The sequence below is a fragment of the Podarcis melisellensis genome (assembly GCF_964234715.1).
Source record: "Podarcis melisellensis genome assembly, chromosome: 8".
NCBI classification, from domain to species: domain Eukaryota; kingdom Metazoa; phylum Chordata; class Lepidosauria; order Squamata; family Lacertidae; genus Podarcis; species Podarcis melisellensis.
Window position 1 is genome coordinate 1,605,971 of NC_138540.1, and position 13,308 is coordinate 1,619,278.

General features: G+C 43.3%; 1 protein-coding gene across 5 annotated transcripts in view; it reads left to right on the plus strand.

Moving 5' to 3' along the window:
• Positions 1-13,308, plus strand: part of GPAT4 (glycerol-3-phosphate acyltransferase 4) — a 28,393-nt gene continuing 15,085 nt past the window's right edge. For 2 of the 5 annotated variants that reach the window (XM_081921327.1, XM_081921331.1), the window contains exon 1: positions 1-138. The gene's annotated coding sequence lies outside the window, so the exon portion shown is untranslated. Of the gene's footprint in view, positions 139-219; positions 375-11,671; positions 11,785-13,308 lie in introns of those variants that run through there. The other 3 variants (XM_081921330.1, XM_081921329.1, XM_081921328.1) reach the window with 3 other exon arrangements.

Consider the following 13,308-nt stretch of genomic DNA (forward strand, 5'->3'; position numbering starts at 1 on the left):
TGTGACGTATTAGCGTCGGCGGTTTGTGCGCGCAGGCGCACCAGCTCGCGATTCCTGGCTCCGGCGGCGGCGGCGGCGCCTCCTTCACCTCAGCCGGACCAGTTGGGGGAGGGGCAGAGCGCGAGCGAGCCAAGGCAGGTGAGTGCCCCGCCCGTTCCGCCAGACCACGCCCCCTCCCTGGAGGACCCCCCACCGGCTCCCTCCCCGGCCGCCTCCGTCGGGCCTGGCCCTGGGACGGGGCGGCTGGGCGAGCGCGTGGAGAAGAGCGGGGCGGCCGTTCACACGTGACGGCGCCAGGCTTGCGTGACGTTGACACGTGTACACCGCTCTTCCTCTGCTGAAGGCGGGCGTGTCTCTCAAAACAGCCCTGCGAGGTAGGTCAGCGGGCGCACCTCCGATCTGTTCGTGGCGCCTGTCTCCCCGCAGGGGGCTTGGCCCCTCGACGCCTTGCAGGAAGCCGCAGCATCCCGTCTCCTGCGCCTGCCTTCCTGGGAAGCGGGAGCCTTGGGGCTGCCCAGCTGTGGCTGCGGGACAGTTTCCCCTTATGAGCCAACATAGCTCTGGTCTGCTGTGGTTATTAACAGGAATCGAATCAAACCACTGCCTATGACATTAATCATTAGTTTCTCTTGCTGTTAATCATAATTACCACATTATTCATTACTGCCCACCAGCTTGCCCCTTCCCTCTTCCCCTCCACACCCTCCCAGAACTGATGCCCAATGCTCTTGACTTGCATGATGATTGATGTCAGTCACCCTGTGTTTGAAATACAATGTGCGTGTAGGTGATTTAGTACCATGTATGGGGGTGGTGCTAGTTTGTTAAAGGGGAAAAAAAGATTCTAATAAATTAATGGATTTCTAGCCCGTTTTCAGGGTTGAAAGCCACTAGCAAGGTGAATTACAGCACACTTAAAACACAGCATATAATCGAACCATGTTAACAATGAGCAATGTTCAGTTCACAAATTATTAAAATAAGATAGCCTCAGCAGAAAAAACTTCAGTTAAAAGCACCCAAATGCAGGCTGGAGTATAATAAAGGATTGCTTAAAATGTTTTGTAATTGTTCTTATTATGCTTCATAATATGCTTTCTATTCACTGCTTGAATAATTTCTTATTTTTATACATTATACGTGTGTACTCAGATGTAAATCTCCTTGAGTTCAGTAGGACTTACTGCTAGGTGTGTAGGATTGAGCAGCAGTCTTTCAAATTCTCCCAAGGCTAGCCATGCGTAGGCTTTGCATAGTGTGTGTGTGTGTGTGTGTATCAGTATTATTTCAGCTGTCCATGTGGTAGAGACATGCGAGTTGCTCTAGTGAGGACAATCCAGAGCGTCAGTGCCATAAAGGCCTTGTTCCTTGCATCCACCCATGGAAACTCAGCTGGCAGGAGGATCTCAGGTGCTGAACCGAGTGCTTGTATACTTGTGTGTGTTGGCTTGTATTATACATTAGAATATGTATTAGAGTAATTCCCTATCTTTTTTGCATTCAGGCTGTGAGTCCTTATTTGGCCCAACACACATGCGATGCCGTTATTGGCAGGCTTGGGTGAAAGGCCAAGATTTGCAGAAATACTACTACTACTACTTCTACTACTACTACTACTGATAATAATGGGGGAAATACTGAGGAATAGGGGATGAATTCCCAAAACAAGCCAGTGAGGACTGAGCATATGCAATGGGTGTGGAATGTTGATTGACAGTTGAAGGGGGAAATAGAAAATTAGGCGAGGAGAAGAATGGAACTGAGAACAGTTTTTAAAACATATTTTTTATTTTTAATATTTAATTCTGTATTGTTTTTAACACTTGATTGGAAGCCGCCCAGAGTGGCTGGGGAAACTCAGCCAGATGGGTGGGGTATAAATAATAAATTATTATTATTATTATTGTTATTATTATTATTATTATTATTACTATTATTATTAATAATAATAATAATAGGGGATGTCTGACTCAAACAAGGAACTGGAAAACACCACTGTTGTTACACCTTTTTGTTGCAGGCTGTACTTGTTACAATATACACAAATAATTACAGGTACACCACAATCAGAGTTAAGTGCTTCAGAGTCTACTTAATTAGTGTGGGAAATATTTGCAGCCTAATTGTAGACAGCTTTTATATTTTAGAGTTGCATTTTAAAATATATTTTGTTAGCCATTTCTAGCAGTTCAAAGTTTGGACCAGAAAGGCAGGACACAAGTCTTTCTAAGGAATGAATATGTTGTTTACTGATAAGTAATTCTCACCATTTTTAATGAACTTACTCCCAGGGAAGTGTGTGTTTGAATGTGGCTCTACAACCCAATTTTGTGCATATCAACTCAGAAGGAAGCTCCACTGAGTTCAGTGTGGCTTATTTTAAGGACAATAGTAGCTCATACTTTCCTCTCAGTAAAATCAGTGGGTCGACCATTGGTCCATCTAGCTCAGTATTCTCGGACAATATTCACTGACTGACAGCAGCTCTCCAGGATTTCAGGCACGAGTCTCTCCCAGCCCTACCCTGAGAGGTCTGGGATTGAACCCAGGACCTTCTGCTTTCAAGGCAGATGCTCTGTTGCTGAGCTATGGCTTCACAGTGGCTTAAGTGGATTCTGAGAGTGTGAGATGCCTGCAAGTCACTGGGGAGCAGGTTGGTTGTGGTGCTTTTAAAGAAACAAGCATTTCCAAAATCTACTAGCAGCAAGGAGGATTCTCTCACACTTAGCAGATAATGCTTCTTCTAAGGTGATGCCTGCTGTGACATGTGTGCATCATGTAAAAACTGGATAAAACAATCATACTTTTTCTGAACAACTGTTTAATCAGTTGACAGCCTCATTATATAGGTGTGCTTATGTAAAAAATGTGTTAAAGTAAATGCCAGGAACTTGTTGACTGCAGGAAAATGATGATACATTTTTAAGTTGCATGAGGCCTAGGTAGCAAGCATGGTCAGGGAATCCACATTTTTTAATGATTTGTGCACTTGCATTTGCATGTGCACCATGGTAGATGTTCTTTACCTACAAACTGTGGGAATGAGGATGATGTTTGGAGATTTATTGAAGATACTCCATTTGCATGTGTGCAAATGGACACACCACCCTATGAAATTCTCAACATCTTCAGGTCTTGGGCCAATCTTAAACAACGCCCTGCATTATAACAATTAATAATAATATGTTCTTCCAAGGAGGCAGGGGTTATAGTATCCCAGTGGCCCTAGATTTCAATCCATAGTTGAGAGCATTTTTTTAAAAAAAACCAACAACAACCCTCTCTTCCCTGAAAGGCTGAAGTACATGTCTGTAAGTCATGGTAGAAGACCATTGGGGGCTTGGTAAGCTTTTCCTAAAGGAATATCGAGTCAGACAAGTAACTTGACAGCTAAAACCTATGAATAATTATATGGAAGTAGCATTCCACTGTGTTCAGTATTCCCCAATAAGTGTCCTTAGGATTTCAGTGCAATTGGTTGCTCTCCTGCTTCATAGAATCATAGAGTTGGAAGAGACCACAAGGGCCATCGAGTCCAACCCCCTGCCAAGCAGGAAACACCATCAGGGCACTCCTGACATATGGTTGTCAAGCCTCTGCTTAAAGACCTCCAAAGAAGGAGACTCCACCATACTCCTTGGCAGCAAATTCCACTGTTGAACAGCTCTTACTGTCAGGATGAAACCAAACCTAGCAGCCGCACATCCACTTACAGCAGCAATCCAAAATGGAAGGTCTGGTCACAGTCCCATGGCAAAACACAGATACAATGTGACACAAAGTCCAGAAGTAGCCCATGATCAAAGCACAGGGAAGTCCTATCACCAGCAAAAAGCTTCCTTGGAAGATAGCTTTCCATTCCTACCAATCTGCTGCTTTGGGCAGTTGCAGTGCATGGATAGGCCCCCTGGCAGTTCACCTGCATGAAGTAGGGCACCCCAGACATCCTGCAATACATGCAAGTTCCATGGCAGATGTATGAGTGTCCATTAGCAAACCAGTTAGGCTGGAAAGGTCTCTGTTAAAGTAGATAGTCGGGAAGCCTCTTGCTTAAATTGACCCTTGGTCCCAAACCAGTCAGTTGACTCCTCTAAACAGGAACATAAGATGGGCCTTGCTGGATCAGACCCAAAGACCTATCCAGCATCCTGCCTCACATACTGACCCAGTTCATATATCACTTGAAGCCATAGCTAAGAGTAAACTGAATTGATGCAAGTGAACCATGTGCTTGTGCCTCTGCTGAAAAGTTCTTGCTCTGCTCCTCCCCTGCTGCCGTGCTGCTGGGGAACAGGCCATAGTCTGCCTTGCCATAATATCCCTGATGTTTGTTGTCCTCTAAGCAAACCATGAGAGGTCAGCCAAGAACAAGTCTTGGTTACTGTTTGTGGTTTGTTTATATTAACAAAAGTTGGCTTTTACTTGATTTAATGTGACTGCATACCAGGATAGTACCTTGGAGGTCACAGAAACAAGGAGGATCTGACTTTGCTTTTACCAGAAGAATAAAAACTAGACTTTGCAATGTAATAATTCAGACAGCTACTCAAACAAGGACTTCCTTTGGTTAAAGTTAGGTCATTGCAGTAGCTGAACATTGCGAGCCCACAGAAAGCAACATGGGAAATAGCAGGTGCAGATGTCCAAAACTGGATTCCAAGGAATGCTAGAGGTGAAGGAAATTTTTTAAGGTTGCAGTCCTAAACTCTACAAGGAAATAAATCCCCTGAGCTTTGTGGGTCCTCTGCATAGGACTGTGCTGTTCATCAGGTTCCCTGAATCCCACTGAAGTTTAGCCCAGAATACAGTGGTACCTTGGGTTACATATGCTTCAGGTTACATATGCTTCAGGTTACAGACTCCACTAACCCAGAAATAGTACCTCGGGTTAAGAACTCTGTTTCAGGATGAGAACAGAAATCACGCAGCAACAGCGGGAGGCCCCATTAGCTAAAGTGGTGCTTCAGGTTAAGAACAATTTCAGGTTAAGAACAGACCTCCGGGACAAATTAAGTACTTAACCTGAGGTACCACTGAATTGAGTTTCCCCAAAGCATATCTTCCTCTCCTCATAAACTCCAAAATTCTAAGGAATTCAATTGAGGCGGCCATGAAGGTGGTCTTTTTAGAAGATAATGTTCTGATAGTCATAGGTGCCAACTCCCTGGGCCCCTGGGTGCCTGAGCACCCACAAAATTCCCCATGAAAGGGCCAGGCACCCAGAAATGTTAGTGCCAGGGCCATGCACGCTGCATGCCACCCGCAGCCCCAGGGGCAAGTTGGCACTCATGGTTATAGTTCTGCTGAAGTCTATTCTGCTGCATCTGACTGGTGGCTTGTCCACAAAACCCCAGAGTTAGAAAACTAAAGACTGCAATCCTTGCCATATCTGTTCAGAAGTAAGTCCTATTGAACTTATTGGGCTTACTCCCAGGTAAGTGGGGTAAGGATTATAGCATAAGGATAACTCCTTAGTTTTCTCATTCTGGAGTTTTCTGGAGAAGCCCTCACCATCATGCTGGAAGAGAGAAAAGAGGGAGCTTCCCAGCTTAACACCTTGGTTTTTGACAGTAATACGTGGATTTTATTTATTTTATTTTTAAAAGGAAGACAAAAGGCATATGGAGTCCAAATGGAACAGATAAGCAGTGAAGGAGGTGTTGATATGTGCCATATAAGATTTTTTGGGAGCTCATCCTGCTTAGTGCTGCCCAGAGCTGTTGGGGGGGGGGGGTGAAATTTTAGGTGCTGCCTTATCCATCTAGTTTTTCAGTGAAATACCTCACATATTTTCAATTCCTTTCTTGGCAGCTCTTGCAGGGTTTTTTTTTCCTAAAGAAAAACCCATGCAGATTTTTGACACATATAAAATATGTATATTTTAAGTCAGTTCTCTATGCTGCCTTGCACCAGAGCTTAACCAAGATCCAGGATGGGCCTGTGCAGAAAGAACAAGCTTGATTCTTAATTGCTTGGTCACTAGGGGCAGAAAGCAAGTATGCCACCCCCCCCCGGGCAATAGTGCCATTGAGTCCTCCCTTTTAATTTGGACCTGGGTACTTGAAGGACTAGGACATGGGTGGTGCTGTGGGTTAAACCACAGAGCCTAGGGTTTGCCGATCAGAAGGTTGGCGGTTCGAATCCCCGCGGTGGGGTGAGATCCCATTGCTCAGACCCTGCTCCTGCCAACCTAGCAGTTCCAAAGCATGCAGTGCAAGTAGATGAATGGTTACCACTCTGGCAGGAAGGTAAACGACGTTTCCGTGCACTGCTCTGGTTCACCAGAAGCGGCTTAGTCATGCTGGCCACGTGACCCGGAATCTGTACCTCAGCCAGTAAAGCGAGATGAGTGCTGCAACCCCAGAGCCGTCCCCGACTGGACCTAAACGGTCAGGGGTCCCTTTACCTTTACTTGAAGGAGCATATTCTCCTATAGGTGTCCTTCACTTCCCTCTGGCTCCTGAGGTTCTGCTTCTGGTTCCCCTGCCAATAGAGCATTAGCATGTCCATGGGGAGCATCGCAAAAAGCACTATCTAAATGTTATACAGTGTTCTTAAGGGACCTATTAGAAAAAAAGCTTATGGACAGATGGGAAAACTTAAAATAAGGGAATGGTTTTCCTGTTTGAATGTCTCTTGCTCCGAATGATGGGCAGTTTGTTGTATATATGAATTGTCTTGCTAGATCAGATCTATGGTGCCCCTAGTCTACCAATCTGTTTACAACTGTGGTCTGACAGATGTTCTGAATGCTCACAAGCAGGACAGACACCTGATGCCCTTTTCCTGTTTGTATGGCCTGGCACTTCAGTTGTTGTTAAACTACAATTCCCATTAGCCCCGGCAAGCATGGGCAATGGCCAGGGATGATGGGAGTTGTAGTTCAGCAGCATCTGCAGGGCCAGAGGTCCCCCTTCTGTTTACACACGAAAGTTCATACCTTAAAAGCTTATATTTAGTTGATCTTTAAAGGTGCCACTGGAATTATTAAAAAAAAAAATTCATCTTGTTATTTATTATCCCTTCTATTTGGTTATCATTGCTTACTCTCTGGAGGCTAATCTAATCCCTTTGAGCATAATAAGCAAATAAGAGCTTGGGAGCAGTCCAGTGGTAGCCATCCCACACCTGCCATCACAGAGGCTCTTCAAGCATCTTGCTCTCAGGGAAGCCAAGAAGAAGTTGCAGCAGCTTCTCCAAAAGAAACAGTTGTCTTTTCTGTTTTATTATTTAAATAGTTGCTGGTACTTATTGTGGGAAAATGTTCATGTAAACCACTCTGTGAAAATGTTAGATACCTAAAATAAATGAATAATAAACCATTCTCTTTTAAAGCCAGTGCATGTTGTCCCATTTGACGGTACTGAACTCCATAGGTTAATTGTCACAAAAGTGAGCATGTTGATATAATATCACTGCTGCCTCACTCATTAGGAACCGCTAATGTGATCCGTTGAGGTTTCAATTTCATTGACCACTTCCCTTGCTTCCCTTAATGAGCATGATGGGGAGAACTTTGTAGGCTATCTCTTATCTGCCACAGTTGTGTAGTACAACAATGATATGTATTTGTGGTTATTTGATGATAAATGGAATTATTTTATTGAGCCCTGAGCAATGCAATCTGGAAGGAAGATTGCTTGAAACAGAACCTATTCTGATACCAGTACATATTTCAGATAGTGATGTAAAACAACAACAGGAACCTAGGTAGCAAGCATTGCTGTTTAAGTCTACAATTACCAGTGAGAAAATGTTTCCAGCTCTGCAAGCCAAAATTGTGATGGAAGTGAATATGTCTGAGTTTAATCATTGTCACATTCTGCTCTTGTCTGCTCTTGCTTTGCTTCCTTCCCCTGCTTTGTATATGGCAGAGTTTTTGAATTGCACAGAATGCTGCTGAGACCTGCCTGCTGAAGAGTTCTGTTCTTGACTTCCGGGTTGGCGCCTCCGGCAATGGCGGAGCTCCTCCGATTGGGAGGCACTTGCTCCGTGAAAAGCAGGGTCTGACCGCCACGGCGAAGGCGGAGACCCATAGAAATCACAGGCGGGAGAAGCCTGTGAACTTGGGATTCGACTGGCACCCTTTGCGCCTCTCTTACTCGCGGGGAAACCCTGTTTTGGGGACCCGGAGCGACGTGGGGTGAGTGGCGCGGTGCTTTGAATCGACTGCTTCTTTCACGGAGTGAAGCCGCATTGCTGCTGCCGGAGAGCGCTGACTTTTTCCTGTGGACAATTGGATTTTAAACAACTACCCGTGAGTAGAACGGAAAATTGGATCTTTAAATACTTTAATTTGGCACCGAAGCGGGAAGGTTCTAAACAGGAAATCCGCCTTCCTCTTTTGTAAACAGACTGAAACAAAAAAACGTTACAAGCTAAAGTCTCTGAAAGCTTTTGACAAAGGATTAAATTCTCATCGGTTAAAAAAACAAAAAACCCCTTGGAAGCAGGAGAAGAGGGGGGAAATTTTGGACCTAGTGAGCCTGCAGGAGAGAGTGAAAAATCAAATTACCACTGCTCTGAACCTGGAAACGGGCTGCCAGATGACGTTTGGGCAAAGTTCATTGACAGAACGGATTTGACAGCTAGCTAAAATAAGAATAAGATACTGTTTCCATTGTCCTCTTCTGCGTTTAAAAAGGAGGAAAAAGTAACTGATAATTGAAACTATTTTTATTGCGTGAGTTGTACTTGAAAGAATTGATACAAGTGGAGACTGTTTCCCTCTAGAGGGAGCATGTGAAACTGTTATAGGAGTATAACAGGGAGATCTCCAGCTACAAGATAAGGATTCTGAGAACCAGAGATTGACCTTGGACCATTCAAAATGTTGACAGGAGAAGCCATTGTGACTGTATTATGCAAGATAAGCTGCTCGTTGGAACGGCTTCATAAGAAGACAGATGACACAATTTTTAAAATTGATAACTTGGAACAGAAAGTGACTAATTTGAGTCAAAAAGCGAGCACCAATACAGAAATAATTCACGACTCGGCACAGGAATACACCTTGGCAGGACAAATGGTGGAGGAAAAGGAGAAAGCTGTTGTGGTGAAACCTAAAGTAGTACAAGCGGGATCCTTAGTCTTACAGAAGCAAAATGAGGACTATAAATTGAGGCCTTTTATGATTGAATCTAGCAAAAGTCAGACTTTGAGGATTGGATCCCGGCTTGGACTGAAGAAGGAAAGTTGGAAAGATCCCTCTATCCAGGGATCAATTGACTTTTGGGACATGGGCTTGGGTTTGGAGGAGATTGAAGTTTTGGGGGCCTTTGGTTCTGGAGGAATCCTGAAATACGTCCTGAAACACTTTATGGACCTTAGCTTTAACTATGGAAATTTGGCTGAACTGTCCAGAAGGAATAAAAGTACTGTTAGGTTGGAGTTTTCCCGAGATTTGCTCCTTAGCATTAAAGAATATGAAGAAGATCTGCAGAAGGGACTTGGAAAAGAGTTAAGAGTCTCGGACATAAGATCTCCAGGTTGATGGACTATATGGAACTGACGGAAAGGACTGGCAGAATCCGAAACCAGGGAGAGGAGATGGTGGAAGAAGACTGGAAAATTTAAAGTTTATATTTAGAAATATTGTAAAAGTAATGACTGCTAGAAAAATGGTGGAATGATATTTGATGGATTTAGCAGAAATGTTATAAGAAGTTAGGTATATATTAGTGCTTTAGTTTTAATGGGAAATAAGGGTAAAAAATATGTTATTTATAATATGATAGAAAATAGAGAAAGATGGAAAGGATTTGCTGAAACAATTAGTAGAAGTGGGATACAAAAAGGGAGGTGAGAGGAGGTCGAGGAAACAAGGGAATGAAGGATTGAGTATGGAAAAGGAGAGATGTTTTTAAATTGTTTTTGTTTTGCTTTATTTAGGTTTAGTTTAATGTGTTTAGGTTGTGTTTTGTATTGTTTATATATTGTACTGTATTGTTTTTCTTTTTCTTTCTCTTCTCTTTTTTTGTCTTCTTTTTTTCCTTCTTCTTTTTTGTAACTTTTAAAAGTAATAAATATCATTTAAAAAAAGAGTTCTGTTCTTGAAAATCTGCTATGCAGCGGGGGACCACTGGGGGCGCATCAGAAGATGGCTGACAATAACATCTCTCCGACCCACACGAGGTAAATTGGAGGCTGTGATGGGAGTAAATAGCCTCCCTACCCCCCCCCCCCAGGATTGTGGTGGGGGACTGCCCTTGCCTGCCCTATACCACCCCCAAATTCGTGGGGATGGGGGCACTAGGCACAATGCCCTCCTGTGGCATTTCAGCGCTCCTGGACGCCATCTCTGATCCGCGCCACTAGCTGCAAGAACTTCAAAAGAAAGAATTTGGATGAAGCGAATGCACATATTTCAAGGAAGAAGGGGGAGTAAAGACTGCTAACAGAAGAGATCTCTGATAAAACAAGACGAGTCGGAGGAACAAGTATAAATCATGAGAAAATACGCCAAGACTCGGTATGGCAAAGGGACTGATGGGGGAGGGGGAAAAACTTTCCTTTCGTTCCCTTATGTGATTAAACAAGAATCCCCTCCCTTACAAGTCAGAAATGTCGTTTTAAGGACTTAAGCTGTGGATTTAAGGCTGTGTAGAGATAAACTTTTGAACCAAAGCATGTTTTAAGAAGAGCGTGGAATGTATAAGGGCTTTGGAATGCCGCAGTTAAAGATTTTGTTGCCATATTGGGAAGTTCTGTCGGAGGACTTAAGTCTGAGAGGAGAAATAGAGAAATAGAGCTGTTTTTATATTGTGGGTGAAACTCCTCAGTGGGACTTAAGAATGACAGTTCTGTAATTAATGATGGAAAGAGCGCTGTTATCTATGAATGCGAGGATATATGGAAACCATCTCGATTTGAGGATTGGAAGAACGGAAAAATTCACACAGGATTATTATTGGTGTTTATCGGCTTAAGGAGACTATCAGAAGAGATCATAAAGAAAAAAGAGAAAATATATGAACAAGATGTGATGTGGAAACAGCAAGATAAGACTGGATAGAATTATGAACTTTATTTGGACTGATTTGGACATTAACGCAGTTTCAAGAAGATGATCAGAATCCCCCTTCGGATCTTGAAATATGGGTTCCCTCAACAAAATTTAAAATTTGGCTTTGTAATTCAGAATTTATGTGATGTGATTTGATTTGATTGGCCGGTTAATAATTATTATTTTTTTTAAAAAAAAAGAAGAAAGAAAATCTGCTAGTGAAACTTGATGTCTCTGAAAGTTTACCCACTCTTGATTCTTTCTGTCTTGGGGACCACAACGTTCTGATGATGTTGTGATTAACATATTTCAGTCAAAATAATTTTGAGTCAGCTTTCCTGCTTATTTGTATCAGGTGCACATTTCTTGTCAATCAGTTTGGGAAACATACAAATGGCTTTATACCACTGCCAATTACTTAGAATCAGGCTGATGCCCTCAGGCAGTGATTTTTCTTGACTCTGATATGTTGCTTCCCACACGGAGGAAGCCATTTCGTCATTCCCAGCGTGAACCATGGAATCTCTTGGAACATTTTGCAAAGATTACACACCCCAGCTGGGTGTACATGCTCTTGACTGCTGTTCCATTCCATTGGTGATGCAAGATCATACACTGTTCCAGTTGAGGGCAGCCAGTGGTGAGTTTCTCTCTTGTTTCTGTTTCTCCGCCCCCACCAGAAAAAAGCAACCACCCCTTGGATGTTGCTTAATAAACAGTCTCCTGGGCTAAAGCTCCGGTTCTTCACCACCTCCCTCTGTGACTTCTATTCAGCTTCTGTGAGTAAAATTCTGAGTCAGCAGCAAAGTACTGTTTGACTGTTTCCAAATTTTGGAAAGAGAGTCTGTGGCCTTGGCAGGGCTTTGGATTCGGTGTAAATAGCTACTCAGTCAGTTCAAACTGACTGGGACAGGGGTCTTCTGTGTCCTTAGCTTCCGCCAGGGTGGGATCCTGGGCAAATGGGAGAGTTGGTCAGGGGTTTTATATACAGTGGTACCTCAAGTTACAAACGCTTCAGGTTACAAACTCCACTAACCTGCAAGAGTTACCTCGAGTTGAGAACTTTGCCCCAGGATGAGAACGGAAATGGTGTGCCAGCGGCAGCAAGAGGTCCCATTAGCGAAAGCATGCCTCTAGTTAAGAACAGTTTCAGGTTAGGAACGGACCTCCAGAACGAATTAAGTTCATAACTAGAGGCACCACTTTATTTATTTATTTATACCCTGCCCATCTGGATGGGTTTTCCCAGACACTCTGGGCGGCTTCAAGCAAAATATTAAAATACAGTAATTCACATAGAGAGAGAGTGAGTTGTAGCATCTCCATCATGCCTCTAGGCTTAGTTGATGTTGCAAGTGCTGATGGGCAGATACCTGATGGGCAGATGTCTGGGCTAGAGTAATAGTGTTTTTAATTAGTGTTTGTTACACTCTGCTTTTTCAGAGAGGTTAAAGAGGCTTTCCTGGGTCTCCCAGTGGTCTCCCATTCAAGCAGGTCCATCTTCCTCATGGGTAGGCAAACTGAGGCCCAGGGGCCGGATCTGGCCCCATCGCCTTCTAATTGCAATCAGTGTGTTTTTACATGTGTCCTTTTATTTAAAATGCATCTCTGGGTTATTTGTGGGGCATAGGAATTCATTCATTCCCCCCAAAAAATATAGGCCAGCACCCCACAAGGTCTGAGGGACAGTGGACTGGCCCCCTGCTGAAAAAGTTTGCTGACCCCTGCTACCTCTTTGGTTCAGCAGTATTACACAATCAAGTGCTCCCTTAGATTCAGAATGGCCAAGCCTTTCAGATGCATGCTACTTCCATTACAATACATTCCAGGCATTCTGGAAGAGTCTGACTTGGAAATTTTATGATACCCTAATTCAGCTAGCATCTGATTTAGCATGTTTTGGTTATATATATGTATGCATGTGGTATTTGTCTATCTGCCTGCCTCTGTATTTATTCATTTATTTCATAAATTTTACTGTTTGATTGTAGAAAAAACTCCAAAGTGGTTTACAGAAAGATAAAACAATAAAATTATCACTAAAAAAATTACACCATAATTTAAGACAAACAGAAAATTAAAGCCACAGTAAAATAGACTAAACAAATTAAAACTCATACAAGCTTTCTAGACACCTGGGAGGCTTGTCTAAATACGAATGACTTCAGCAGGCTCCAAAAGGAAGACAGCGAAGGTGGCTGCCTGATTCCAAGAGGCAGCTCTGTGCCTTCCTAATTGCATCCTAACCCGAAGGACAGTAACCTGAAAAATCTTGATTACAGCTTTGAAAATGATCAATTTGT